The sequence below is a fragment of the Monodelphis domestica genome, chromosome 1 (assembly GCF_027887165.1).
Source record: "Monodelphis domestica isolate mMonDom1 chromosome 1, mMonDom1.pri, whole genome shotgun sequence".
Lineage (NCBI taxonomy): Eukaryota > Metazoa > Chordata > Mammalia > Didelphimorphia > Didelphidae > Monodelphis > Monodelphis domestica.
In genome coordinates, this window is record NC_077227.1 from 500870811 (window position 1) to 500885321 (window position 14511).

At 39.3% G+C, this 14511-nt stretch overlaps 1 long non-coding RNA gene across 1 annotated transcript in view; it reads right to left on the reverse strand.

Moving 5' to 3' along the window:
• Nucleotides 1–908: 908 nt before the first annotated feature.
• The window catches only part of LOC130456485 (uncharacterized), a 65201-nt gene continuing 51598 nt past the window's right edge, over nucleotides 909–14511 (reverse strand). The window contains exons 2-3 of the long non-coding RNA XR_008915433.1: nucleotides 4815–5011; nucleotides 909–1464 (exon numbers count right to left, since the gene is read on the reverse strand). This is a non-coding gene — a long non-coding RNA (uncharacterized LOC130456485). The remainder of the gene's footprint in view (nucleotides 1465–4814; nucleotides 5012–14511) is intronic.

Consider the following 14511-nt stretch of genomic DNA (forward strand, 5'->3'; position numbering starts at 1 on the left):
ATTTTTCCATCCAGATACTATATTCTCTCTCAACATTGATAGGGCTGCACTTCCTCTTCTGAGTCAGTAGGATACTGTTGAGTAAATTCTTGAAGAAACTTGAATTTATGCCACATGAGTTATCAGTTGAAAGGTCTGGAGATGTTTAGCCTGGAGAAGAAAAGACTGGTTGGAGGAAAAGAAAAGAGATGGAGGAAGAGGGAGGAATCATATTCAAATATTTGACGAGCTGTGTGATGAGTTATGTAAAAGGAAAATTAGATTTTTTTTTCTGTTCAGCCCCACAGTGTAGACTCAAGAGCAGTGGGTGGAATTTTCAGGGGAAAAAATTTTCTTAACAATTAAAGCTGTCTGTCCCAAAGCAGAATGGGATGCCTCAGGAGTTAGTGTGTTGCCCTTCATCTGAGATCATAAAGGAAAGGCTGGCTGACTACTTACTGGATATATCACAGTAGGGATTTGTTTCTGGTTGAGGTTAGACTAAATGGCTGCTAAATTCCCTTCCAGCTCTAATCTCATGACTTTGTAAAAGTCCATAAAGGTCACAAAGCACTTTGTGTTGTAAGGGCACATCATGGCATTTATTCAACAGCAAACATTTCAATTCAACAAATCTTTTTTTTTAAGAGTAAGGTACTGTGCTGGCTTCTGGAGATATTAAGTCATAAAACAATGCAGTCCCCTTCCTCAAGCAGCTTGCAGCCTAAGAGAGATTATTTGGCATGAAAATAAATATTAGAGAAAATAGTATGTGATAAAGACAAATTATAGATGAAAACAAAATACTCTAAGAAAATTTGAGGAAAGAAACATTTTAAGGGAGAGGAAACAATCAAAGAAGTTTTTGTGAAGGAAGGACCAGCTTAGCTAGATCATCAATTTAATGAATTTTTATTAAATATCAACTATATATAATAAATGTTAAAACTGCAAGGATAAAACCTTTGTCAGGACTATTTCCCCAACCCCCAGTAGCACTTGAAGATTGTGTCCCAAGAGAATTGTTGACTAATTCTCCTCTCAGGATGTGAGAGGTAACTTTGAAGGATTTTGATTTCTAGAATAATTATTAATGAGTCCCTACCAGAGTACTTTTTCTGTTGACAATCAGCCAGGAGCCTTGATTAGCTTTTAGAAAGGGCATTTACTAAGATTGTGGAGTAATAGTTGTTGAAACAAAACATTTCTTCCAAAAGAGCCTAGGAAACATTTTTTCACAAGAATATGCACAGTTCTGGGGAAGAGTAATTTTGCACTTAGATTCTGATGGGAATAAGGCATACACATAGAAAATATTTGGTGCCAAAGGATGGACTTGTTATGGGAAGTCCTTTCTTGAATCCAGTCAATATTCCTTTCTGGTTCAGGGGCAAAGCTGCTTCCTCTCGTGAGTAGATCTCTTTCTGTGTGCATCTTCATGTTTTTCTGTTTACTGTGCATGTCCTTGGTATTTCTTTCTCTGTTCTGGATTAGATACAGTGGTATGCTGGTAAATGTTTAACAACTAGCTCTCTAAGGGGAAAAAATACCTATATGTACAACATAATTATAAGTTTAATCTACATTATTAACATATTCTCCATCACTTAATCAATACACTACTTTCTAGACACAAAAAAACAATAAATCAAGCCCTGATTTAGCATTTACCAATTTCTGAGGTATAAATGCTCATGATGAAATTTTAATGATAGTCTCTTTGGAGCTTGGATGATCTGACTCTGACACACCTCGGTTGGATATCTCCTGTTGCTCCCTTCTCTCTAATGGCATGTCCCAGAGAAGGAAAGAGAGAAAGAGAAACCCTGCCCCTGTCAGAGGCTCAAAGTGGAATCCCCCCCTCCAGAACTGGAATCTTTCAGGGCTCTATATTGAGCTCACAGATAGTCTGACTGCTATTTTATACATACGCTCAATGAATCTGATTCCATTCAATAATCTTTTCAGCCAATTACATCAATTTCTTTCTTGACCCAATCACAAAGATTCACAACTCATAAAGAGGTCACAGAGTGTAAGATAATTTTCTTTACACATTTAAAGCTTAATTATGTCTGTTGGCTGATTTAAGGAACCTACCCTCGCACAAAGATAAAATAATAACGTTCTTTCCAATTTGTTTAAACAATTATAGATTGAGTGCTTATTAAGTGCAAAGGCATTAATTATACTGGGTACTAGTGCTGCAAAGGCCAAAACAAAAAATTAGTCCTACCAGCAAGGAGCTTATATTCTCCTGATCAGTTGGAGCCAGGACATAAATAAGGAATTACAAAGTCTATGGAAGTGAATAGAAAGTAATCACATTACAGTGAGATGGAAAGAGTAGAGAAAGGAAGTTCAGATAAAAATTTATTTAAGAATGGGCACCAAGAAGGGCAGTAGATAGTGCCAGACCTGGAATCAGGAGGACCTGGGTTCAAATCTGACCTCAGATACTTCTTATCTCTGTGGCTTTCAGCAAGTCGCTAAACCCAATTGCCTAGCCCTTGCTGCAATTCTGATTTGGAACCAAGGCTCCTATGTATTCTGTCAGAAAGTAAAGGCTTAAATAAATAATAATAATAATAATAATTTGGTATCTAGGTAAGGAGAAATGAATAAGCATTGTACAGTGTTCGCTACGTGCCAAAGACTATGCTAAGCATTTTTATATTCTCTTTAAAAAAAATCCCTATCTCCCATCTTAGAATCAATACTGTATATTGGTTCTAAGGCAGAAGAACAGTAAGGGCTAGGCAATAGGGGTTAAGTGACTTGCACAGGGTCACACAGCTAAAAAGTATCTGAAGCCAGATTTGAACCCATCTCTGGGCCTGGCTCTTAATCCAGCTGAGCCATCTAGCTGCCACTCTATAAATATTCCCTTATTTGATTATCACAATAACACTGTAAGGCAGATGCTATTATTACTCCCATTTTACAATTGAAGAAATTGAGGCATAGCAAAGTTAAATGAATTGCCCAGAGATTGTCAGAGACGGTAAGTCCCTAAGGTTGTGTTTATATTCTGGCCTTCCTGACTGCAGACCCAAGCTTTTTTCTACTAGAACACCTAGATGCCTGAGCAAAGCCTTGAAGTAAACTCAGGCTCTGATTATCAGCGTGGAGAGTAGGGTATCAAACTCCTGCCAATGCCTGCTTTATGAAGGACAAACACTGGAAATGTTGGCTTATTCCACTCTGCATCTGTCTGTTTTATCTCCTTAGAATAAGATAACTTGGGGGCAGCTGGGTAGCTCAGTGGATTGAGAGCCAGGCCTAGAGATGGGAGGTCCTAGGTTCAAATCTGGCCTCAGACACTTCCCAGCTGTGTGACCCTGGGCAAGTCACTTGACCCCCATTGCCTAGCCCTTACCACTCTTCTGCCTTGGAACCAATACACAGTATTGACTCCAAGACAGAAGGTATGGGTTTAAAAAAAAAAGAATAAGATAACTCTCTTCTCTCTTCCTCTCCCTTACCTCCACTTTCCTGCCTCTTTGGGGGTGTCTCCCCACCAAACGTATTGTAAACTTCATGAAGACAAGGACTATCTTTTTATTCATTTGGATCCCCAGCTCTTCACATAGTGCCTGGCACATACTGAGTGCTCAGTAAATGTTTATTAGATTGGATTGATTGGATTGTGAGAGAAGATCAAAAAGGCGTGTGTTCTAGACATGGAAGAATTGCCTATGCAGAAGCAGAGAGGAGCGAGATGGGCTATTGTTCATGAGAAAACCCAAGAAGGCCAGGCATAAGAAAAAGACTGAGGAGAGTTACGTCCAGTTTAGCTGAACTGAAAAGTGCTTTGAAGACAGTCAGAGGCTGGAAAGGTCATTTGGAGCCACATCATGAAAAGTTTCATTGCCAGGATGAAAGGTTTGTATTTTAATCTATGGATACTGGAGAGACAATGGAAACTGATTCAGAATTAACACGGTCACTTCAGAGAATTATCTTGTTCCTTATAAAAAGCCTACGTATACAGAACATGAATGCATTGTTGGTGGAGCTAGGTATAACCATTCTGGAAATCAATTAGAAATCACGTAAATAAAGTGGCTGAAATAACCATATTCTCTGACCCAGAGATTCCATTGCTAGGTTTATCCTCCCAAGAATTCAAAGGCCAAAAGAAAGGCTCCATATGCACCAAAATATTTATTGCAGTATTTTTTGTGTGTTAGCAAAGGACTGGAAACAAAGTTGATACCCATCAATTGGAGAATGGCTAAATAAATTGTGGAACATGAATATAATGAAATATTACTGTGCTGTAAGAAATGATGAATATTATGAATACAGAAGAGCATGAAAAGACTTACATGAACTAATGCAAAGTGAAGTAAACAGAGCTAGGGAAATAGTATATAAGATGAATACAACAATGTAAATGGAACACAAAACAATCAAAATGAAGGTTTCAAAATAACAAAGAAAAAGACAGCCCCAAAGAAGTGATATGAGAAGACATCTTCCACAATTCCATTACAGAAGAGGGGAGAAGAATTCACAAGTATGGAACATTGCATATAATGTCAAATTTGTTTTAATGTACTGATCACTTTCACTGAATGTCTTTCTCTACTTTTTTCTTTTTTTTTTAAACAAGGAGAGACACAGGGGGAAATCTAGTCAGTGTAAAAATAAAATATATCATTAACAATCTATTTTTTAACATGATGGTACCTTCAAAAATGATCAAATTCACTCTTGTTGTAGGTTCAAACTTGTATACGTTTTATTTTAATTTCTCCCCTAAATTATCAGTATTTTATCCCAAGAATATAGGAAGTCTCAATACTTACATTCAGGGTAAATTTATGTACCTGAGGGGGATGAAGGTAGGGAGGTACATCACTACCTGGTGAGATCCAAGTACCATCAAATAGAATTTCCTGATCAAAAATATCTCCTCCGCTGAGTAGAGAAGTGTTTTGAAATTCCATCATTAGAGAGTCATTATTTTATGGCTTACAGACCTTCCAGTTTTCTTAAAGTACTCTTCATTAAATGAAAGCAGCCCCTGGAAGGAGTCATATGTTAAGGTTATCAGTTTACACTTTAATAGACATTTAGATAACAAAAGCTGAGAGCAAGTTTCCATAAGAATGAGACACAAGGATAGATACTTAGGAGAAAGAGGGGTACATGTTTCCAGAGAGTTCCTGGCCAAAGGAAGGATAATGGGCTCCTTCAAGAGGGGAATAAAGGAGTAGGAAGACCATCAGAGACAAAGTGCCTACTTCTTAACTTTGGCCTGGATTAGGCAATCTAAGTGATCTTTATGGACCATTTAGAACACTACAGGACACAGACATAGGAAGTTTCCAGTGCATTCAAAAGGACTTTGATAAGCTGGAATATGCTCAGAGACAAAACCACCAGAACTGTAAGAGGACTGAAGGCCACACCTTTACAAAAATGAGTTAACAGAAAAGGAAGGGTTTCACCAGGAAAAGAAAAGACTTCAAGGGGATGTTTTCAAGGATCTGGAAAGCTGTCACATGGAGGGTTTTTAGAATTCTTCTGATTGGCCCTACTGGGAATACATGAATGAAAATTTCAAGGAGGCAGATTTCAATTTGATGTAAGAAAAGACGCCCTAACAATTAGAGCTGTCGAAAATGGAATGAGCTCCAGGTCAAGTCTCATTACCTCAGGTCAGGTCCAGGCATGTTATATCCAGCTCAGGTGTGGGTTGGGCTACATCAGTGGCCTCCAGGGTCAGAGCCAAGATCTGACCCCAAGTACAACCATTCAGAGGGTAGTAAGATAGGATGTACCCAGCCTTCTCATGGTATACAATTGTGGGACTTGTCTCCAGTACAGTCATATTTATCCCCCAATGCTACTCAATTCCATCCCATCTTTCTGCTGTTCAAGCTCCCAATCACCTCCTTTCTGAGTTGGATATCACCTCTCAGGGCAGTTATAATATAAACACTATCCACAACCCTTAGGAAAATTCAGTCTCAGGCTCTTTCACCTAACTGTGGCAGGTACTTGTATTGGGCACTGCAAATGGGAAACACTGACTGATAAAAAAAAAAAAGCCTTGCTTCTCTTTTCACTTTGCACAGGGCAAAATGAGACACAAAAGATGAAAAAGCATGGTTGAATTGTGATCTTGAAAGAAAATATCATTAGATTTTCTTTCTTTCAAAACCCACTCATATTCTGAACTTACTTACTGTCCAGTCACATAAGTTTTCCCAATCTCCCTGTCTTGAATTCCTGGCACTCCCTCACCCCACATAGCCAATATGTTGCCAAATCTTGACAATTCTCCATAGCTCTCACTGTGTCCACTTTTCTCTCCTCCCAGCCAAGTTCACCCTCATCAACTCTCATCTTGAAGATTGCAATATCTTCCGAATTCGTGTCTCTATTCTCCAATAACTCCCTACTCTAATCCACCCACCTCTTCACTGCCAAAGGACTTTCCCAACGTTTAAGACTCTCCATGTCACTCCCCTACTCAATAAATTCCACTGGCTCCCTATCAACTCTAGGATCAACGAGCATTTCATATTTATCTTTTTTGCTTTTGAATTTTATATAAGCTTCACAATGCATATAATTATTAATATAATATATATGTATATACATATGGCTATGTGGAACAACTGGATGTCACAATGGAAAGAGTGCCAGACCTGGAATCAGGAAGACTCATCTCCCTGAGTTCAAATCTAGCCTGAGATACTTGCTAGCCGTGTGACCAGGGCAAGTCACTTAACCCCTTTTGTTTTAGTTCCATATGAGCTGGAGAAGGAAATGGGAAGCCATTCCAGAATCTTTGCCAAGGAAACTCAAAATGGATTCACAAAGAATGGTACACAATTGAAATGACTGACTAACAAAAATTCTCTCCTCTGTCTCTCTGTCTCTGTCTCTCTTCCTCCCCCCCCCCCATATGTGGGCATGATTATAGGTGTGTGTCTATAAAATTTCTATATAAGTAAATATACACATATTGAGTATTTATATTCAAAGCTTTTTTACTGATAAGGAAAAGTGATCAAAACAAAGCTCGGGAATACCAGGTCTAAACAATCCCTAACTCAGGTATTTGATGGTTCTGGGATTTCACAATAGGCTGTCCTAATCGGTTTACCTGAAGTTGGCCTAAATTATCCATTTGTTTTCTGGGCTATTAAGGGCTTTTGAGGAAAAGAGGCCAGGTTAGCTGCCATCCATCCCTTGTCCCATCCATCTCCATCCTTTAGTCACCAGGATCCCAGCTACCATGTCACTTAGGACTTTTTAAAGCTGGTTAAAAATCACTGTTCTATACAACCCAGCTTTCCAATCTAGCCATTAAGATGACAGAATTTGGCTTGATTTCAGTGAGTTTGGCAACTTCAAACCAAAATTGGCAACCATAGGAGCCAAGTATACATGGGATCAAGGCCTCAGGAGGGTCTTTCATATCCTAAAACACACCATTTCTCAATACAGAAATAGAATTTATAAACATATCAAGGCAGGTCCTAATTTATATATGCCAACCTCGCATCCCTTTCTATCCATTATAGACTATCCATCTACCCAAGTGACCAAAGGAATTTCAATCATAACACATTAGAGCTAGATGAAATCTTATGCCCTTAAGCAAAGACTGTAGAAGCTGGAAAGAGACTTCAAATATAAAATATGAAAGTTGGGAAAGACTTTAGCCACCTTAGCCCCCTCACATTAAAGAGGAGGAAGGGGAAGGAACAAGCACATATAGAGCATCTACTATGTGCCAGAGACTGTACTAAGCATTTTACAAATATTTCATTTGATTCTCAAAACAACGCTGGAAGGGAGACGCTATTATTATCCCCATTTTATAGTTGAGAAAACTAAGGCAAACAGAGGTGATGTGACTTACACAGGTTCACACAGTTAGTATGTATTTGAGGTCAGACTCAGGGTTATATCCACTAATGAACAAAAATAGTTCTTTAATGATTTCGCAATGTGTAAACATGTCCTTTCTCAGGCTCAGTCTGATCTTAAATCTTTCATACCTAATCCCTTATTCTAGCCATCTATATCATCACTATTCCCCATGATCCTTCCAGTAGCTCTTCTCTAAAGTCTATCTGGTTTCATCAAAGCCAGAATTGAGTATAATGTTATAGATCTCAAAAAACTCATAAATGGTTAGAGCTCAAACTCATTTTACAGATGAAGAAACTGAGGCCCAGAGAGGTTAAAAAGTAACTTTCAAAGGACCACATATTGAGCAGCAGAATTGGAATTTAAACCTAGATCAACTGGTCAATGTCCCATGATCTTTTTAGTATACAAATTTAAAACAAGTCAGTTGAGTTCAATGAAATTCATTGCCTTTTCTGAATATCATCGTAGTTTGCACCATTCAGGATAATGTTTTCTGCTACATCTTCTTCCTCTTCATGTCCAGAATCTTTGTTTGGTTTCCTAACTCCAGCAAAGCACTGAGAGGAGTATTCAGGATTCATCTGAGAATATAAACTTTTCAAGAGGATTATTCTTCGCATTTCTTCTGTTCAAGTATTATAATGTCAACATTCCTCACTAAAAAGAGACAATACTCAGGGGCCTGGTTGTCTGCAGTTATCTTGATGTCTTTATGATGCCAGATTTGGGTGTCAAAGCACCCAAATGCACACATTTTCCATGTAATTATAATGGACAGCAGTGAAGGTTAACTACTGCTTGGGAATAAACAGATGTTTGAGATAAAGCAGCTGTAGTTCAAATGTTTATGAACTACAACAGAAAGTGTGCCAGGTCCTGCAGGTAAGTAAATCATAGGAACATAAGATTTAAAGTGGGAAGAGACCTCAGGGATCATCTAATCCAGCTCCCTCATTTGAGAAACTGAGAAACAGACTCAGAGAGGCAGTGACTTGTTTAAGGTCAATAAACATGAACATTTTGGTAAATGTTTAATGACCTCTCAAAGGGAAAATGTATGAATGCCATACTTTTATGTCTAATCTGCATTATTAATATTTTCTATATCTATTTCTTAAGTTTAAAATCAACAAATCAATAAAATAATAAATCAAACTTTGACCTCTAGGTTAAATGCTCACACTGAACATTTGTTATGAGTTGGCTCTAACACATCCCTGGCAGTAAATAACCTAGCTGTGATTCAAACTCAGGTTTTTGGATTCAAAATGTTCTTAGTCAAAATGACTCTGACTCAGTAATCTTCCCACTATGATTACAAACAAGATAATCTGAAAACTTTTCCAGGTCTCTGGGGGAAGTTATTTAATTCAACAAGCATTTATTAAATATGTAATAGTGGAAATAGCTTTGCACTTGGAGTTGGGAGAATCATATTTGATTCCCATCTCCAACATGCAAGTAACTATGTAACTATGCATGTTTATTTAGCTATAAATATGTCATTTTCTTCTCTGAACATCAGCTTTCTCATCTGTAGAATGGTGAAAATAATCTTGAAACCAATACATAGTATTGATTCCAAGACAGAAGGTAAGGGTTTTTTAAAATGGCAAAAATAAGGCTTGTGGGTTTTTATTCATTTGATTATAGTAAGCAAAGTGTTAGTAAATCTTACAGTGATATATATATATATATTACTTATTATTAGTCATATGATTACTATATCTCCCTACAATGCCTCATCAAAGTGTCCAGGACCTGGGGTTTCAAAGATTATTTCAATGGCCTGTAAATTAAAAACTTATGCCAATGGCTTGTAAAAACTGGCCAGAAAGGTTTAGCATTAAATCTCTGAGATGGATTGAAAGTTATCCAAAGCTTAACTTTGCAAAGCATGGAAAAGGTAAACAATGGAAGGTTGGCCATCTCCTGAAGAAATATGTTTAGCAATGGCAACGTAGGAGGCCATCTACTAAGACATGTGCCTCAAGGGAAAGAATATCCACATCAAAAAAGTTTAAACAGATGTATGTATATATATATATATATATGTATATGGGTGTGTGTATATGTGTGTGTGTGCATGTATAGAGGATGTGAGGAGAAAGACATGACCACAAATAACTTTAATCCAAAAGGAGGACATTATAAGTGAAAAAGGGCACAAGGTAAAAATGATCTGAAATTTTTGAGGAGAAAGAGATTAGTTTCAAAGGAAGGGGAAAGGAAATAAGCATTTACCTAGCATCTGTCACATGCCATGGCACTCACTATGTTAAAGCTCTGTACAAATATTATCTCATTTCATCCTCACAACAACCCTACAAGATGGGTGGTATTATTATCCCAATTTCACAGATAAGGAAATTGAGGCAAACAAGAGGTGAAATTACTTGCCTTGGGTCACATGGCTAGAAGTATCTGAAGTCAAATTTGCATTCAGATCTTTCTTACTCCAGGCTCTGGGCTTTGTGTGCCACCTTGCTGCCTCACCTTGAGTTGGGAGTGAGTTTGGGGAGGAACCATATCAGAGAAATCTTCCTAGAGGATTTGGCACATCACCTTGGACTTGAAGGAAGGGAGGAAAGCCTAGGGGGGATTGTATGAGCAAATTCAAGGAGAATAAAGAGAGCAAAACCTTAGGAAGAGACTTACATAGTTCACATTGCCCTGAAACAACCAGAGTTAAATGTTTCCTCATTCTTGGCTACTGATTCACTTTACTAAAACTGTTACAAATATTATGGGTAACTAATCAGTGTGTATAGTCAGAAAAATTCCCTCCTATTAGCAAAAGTGAGTTCTAGTCCCAGGCCTGATGCTAATTTTCCATATGACCTTGGGCAATTCATTTCCCCTTCTGGATCCCAATCTCATTTGTAACTATATGCTTTCTAAGGGTCTTTTTCAACCCAGAGCTAACAACAATAATAGCTTTTTTGCATTTAGATGACCTTGTAAGGTTTGCAACGAGCACTTTACAAATATCATCTCTTGATCCTCACAAAAACAGTGGAAAACAGGGGCCATTATTATAGTTCCCTTCTATACATATAAGGAAACTGAGGCAGAAGGTAAGCAATTTGCCCAAGATTATTCTGCTAATAAGTGTCCCAGGCTAGATTTGAACCCAAGCCTTCCTGAATCAAGGTAGGTCCAGGGCTCTATCTAATGCACCGTGGAGCCTCCTTAGTGACCCCTTAAGAAAATATGCCTGCGCCTTTCAATTGAAATGAAAAGCCAGGGCAGCAATCTTCCAAAGAATCTCCTCCTACAGCCTGTTTACAGAATGGTCCACCCACCCGATACAGGCAGCCAAAGTCATTTTCTGCCCTGGACGGCTTCTTTCAGCGAATCCCATGTTCCCGTCGCCCGAGAAGGGGATGCTACAACAAAATCCTTCCCTCCGATGGGATTTAGTCAATCACATCTACAATATAGGCTGCCCTCTGCTTTCAGCGAGGTCAGGAATCCGAGTGTGCCTCTGATCCAGGGTCACAGCACAATGAGCTAAAGCGATGCTCCCGGCAGTAATGAGCTCAGGGCTGCCCGCCGCGGGAAATGTGCCCCCGACTCTCCGAGAACAATTAGGGCCCCGGGAAACCGGGAGGAGAGGGGGAAGCCGGCCCGCTGCAGAGACCGCTAACGGAGCGAGGCGGTGGCCACCCTTGTTTGGGGGAGGGGAAGGATGAGCCTGGACACATAAACCATCAAATGACGGAGCTCAAAGCCTCCCCTTCTGATGCCTGGCACTATTTGACACGGTGCATAAAGTTCTACCATATGTAACAGGAGCTGACAGAAATGTAGAAAAACTTGTTTTTAGATTGAAAAGCAGTGATCAATTCCGACAGGATCTGTTCAACTCAATTTTTTTCCCTTTACACTGGCTGAAAGCAAATGCTAGTGAGCGGTGGATTTCTTCCCCAAAGTTCAAGGGGTAAGATGCAAACATGAACAGTAAAGAGACCTGCATGTCTCCAGCTTGTAGGGGTCATAATTCTTTCCAGCAAAGTTACCTTTCCTGTTTCTATGAATTACTCTTACATTCTTGTAAGAGATATGGTTTGAGGTATTTATAGTGCATTCAATTCTGCTATCATTGATTTATTGAACTAAACCTGCTCCGGGATATGATGTAAAGCCCCTAATTCCAAAAACTCTTACATCTCGGCGAGAAGAGCGTTTTCTGCCCTGCTGCCCTCCAGCAGATGACCAAGAGAGATAAACAGAGGGCACTCTCCTCTCCGTTGCAATGTGCTTGGTAATGTGAAGGAATCAATCAGACAAAAGCAGATTATTAGAGTGTCTGAGAGAGATCAAACATTGCTGGCATCTGCACCCACACACGGCTGATTTACAGGCGAGCTGATAAAGTGCTGCAGCTCACTGTCAGAAGTACATGACAGCTCCTCCAGCTCTATGGAGAAATTATTGCTGAAGCCCGTGATAACATTTCTCCACCTAGCAACCAAACATAACAGGATGTGGCTTTTAGTACGAGGAGCCAAAAGGATACAAAGAGAAACGCAGGAAGCCTCCATGCAGGAAGGGAACGGGCTGAGACAGAAGGAAAGAGGGGGATGAACGCACACGGACAGGTAGCCTCGGTGGTGCATCTCTTTAAGGCACATGAGCGCACAGAGACTTTTCTGCACCTCCAGGGACAGACCCTGAAAAGTGGCACCTACAAAACCTCATTGTCCTTGAGCCCCTCTAGCTGGAGATTTCTTTTTCATTCAAATTGGAAAGGCTGAAAAATATATTAAAATTGTATTTGGCTGGTTTTGTTTTGTTTTTTGTTTTTTATGATTGCCATTTCTGGTCTCCCTCGGCCCACTATTTCCTAGTATTACTGCGGAGAACAGCCCCAAAAATGAAGCCGTAAAAAGAAATGAGTTTGGGCGATGGATGCACTGGAGACTCACAGACATCCTCTCGTGTCTTGGCTATAATATCCAGGATGCAGAGGGTGGATGCAGGCCTAAGGTTTCCAGGCCAGGCTTTATTTCCGCTTCTCCCCCAAGCCCCAAATCAGCTTGCACACACGTGAGAAGGATGGCCTGTTTCTGGGTCGGAAGCTCTGGATGCCCAAGACACGCTAGGGAGCATTTAGTAAGCTCCAACTATGTGCAAAGTACTAAGTCAGCTGCTAGGAATACAAAGACAAAATGAAAAATCATCTGAACCTGATGAAAGTCTGCTCTTCCGATAAAGTCAGTCCCAAGTAGAACTTCATTCTTTTTTTATTTTTTTTAAAGCCCTGGCCTTCCATTTTAGAATCCATACTATGTACTGGTTCCAAGGCAGAAGAGTGGTAAGGGCTAGGCAACTGGGGTTAAGTGACTTGCCCAGGCTCACACAGCTGGGAAGTATCTGAGGTCAGATTTGAACCCAGGAGCTCCTATCTCTAGACCTGGATCTCAGTCCACTGAGCCACCGAGTTACCCCCTGGAAGCTCATTCTTGAAGCTTCCCTTAGTCTCTCCCCAGGCAGTAAGGAGCCTTCTAACCTGAGACTTCATCCAGAACTTAGTGTGTTCCTCTCTCATATACTGAATTGTGTAGGTGCCTTTTTCCGTAGAGTGCAGGGTCTAAAGACTCACTTCTAAAAATTGTTATTATATATAATTGGTAACAAAAAATTAACACATGCACATATAGGTATGTGATTTGGGAACTAGGCTTTAAAAAATATCTCTATATCAAAAATGAATAATATGGAAATAGATATCAAGTGACAACATTTGTACAACCTAGTGGAATTGCTTGTCAGCTCTGGAAGTGGGGAGGAAAGAGGAGTGGGAAAGAAAATGAATCATATAAACATGGAAAAATATTCTAAAATAAAGAAATAAAATGTAAAAATAAAGAAATAAAGAAAAAGTAAGTATCTTTATAATGAATAGAAATGGGAGGGTGGGGGGAGATGACCTAGTTCCCAAGTTTGAATCTAGCCTCAGATACTTACTAGCTGTATGACCCTGGACAAGTCACTTAACTTTGCTTGCCTCAGTTTCCTTATACATAAAATGAGCTGAAGAAGGAAATGGCAAACCACCCCAGTACCTCTGCCAAGAAATTCCCAAATAGGGGTCACTAGGATATGACTGAAACAACTAAACAACAGCAACATAGTCCCTCACTAAACTGTAAACTCATAGGTACAAGAAATATATCATATTTAAACTTTGTAATCCTTGAATCACAAACTTAAAAAGAGAATAATTGCTGAAGTTGTTCTTGATGTAGCTAATGCCATTTATATGGTGAGGACTAGCAGTTCTAGCAACAAGAGCTATGGGCAAGGAGTCAGAAGACCTTGGTTCTGGCTCTGGCTCTGCCACTTCTTAGGTGTAACATTGCCAAAGTCACTCCTCCAAGCCTCAGTTTTCCCATCTACAGAATAACAAAAATATCAACATCAGTAATAACTGGAGTATATATACTGTTTTGTTTTACAAAGCACTTTGCAGGCATCATTATGGGACAATGATATTATTATCCCTGTTTTCAACTGAGGAAAATGAGAATAAGAGGTTTAGTTTTATGCTTGGTATCAAACTGTGAATCTTAAAACTGCTCAGACTCTACCTTAGAACATTTGGTTAAGGCTATTCCCCATTTA